Source organism: Penaeus monodon, chromosome 19 (assembly GCF_015228065.2).
Source record: "Penaeus monodon isolate SGIC_2016 chromosome 19, NSTDA_Pmon_1, whole genome shotgun sequence".
In the NCBI taxonomy this organism is placed as follows: domain Eukaryota; kingdom Metazoa; phylum Arthropoda; class Malacostraca; order Decapoda; family Penaeidae; genus Penaeus; species Penaeus monodon.
This window is the reverse complement of record NC_051404.1, coordinates 35,880,235-35,880,535: the sequence shown is the minus strand read 5'-3', so window position 1 is coordinate 35,880,535 and position 301 is coordinate 35,880,235.

The following is a 301-nucleotide window of genomic DNA, read 5'->3' as shown; positions in this document are numbered from 1 at the left end:
AATCAGCTGCCTATTAATCTGTAATAACTTTCCCGTCCACTTAGATATTGCTTAAACCACATGACACTTAAGAAGAGGTTAGTATGGTTTTTATTCTTCCAGTGATATATTGTACTGAACACTGTCCCTGTTATAATCCCTGTCATTTGGATGAAGCCACACCTAATCTTATTTTTAATTACTGGCCACGATCCTCACTGCAATTGAGAAAAAGGTTAGGGTTTAATTTGAACCGATTAGAACAGCTTAGAATTTTCCAGCTCCTTCATTGTATTTTTTTTGTTTGCTTAACAGATACTAG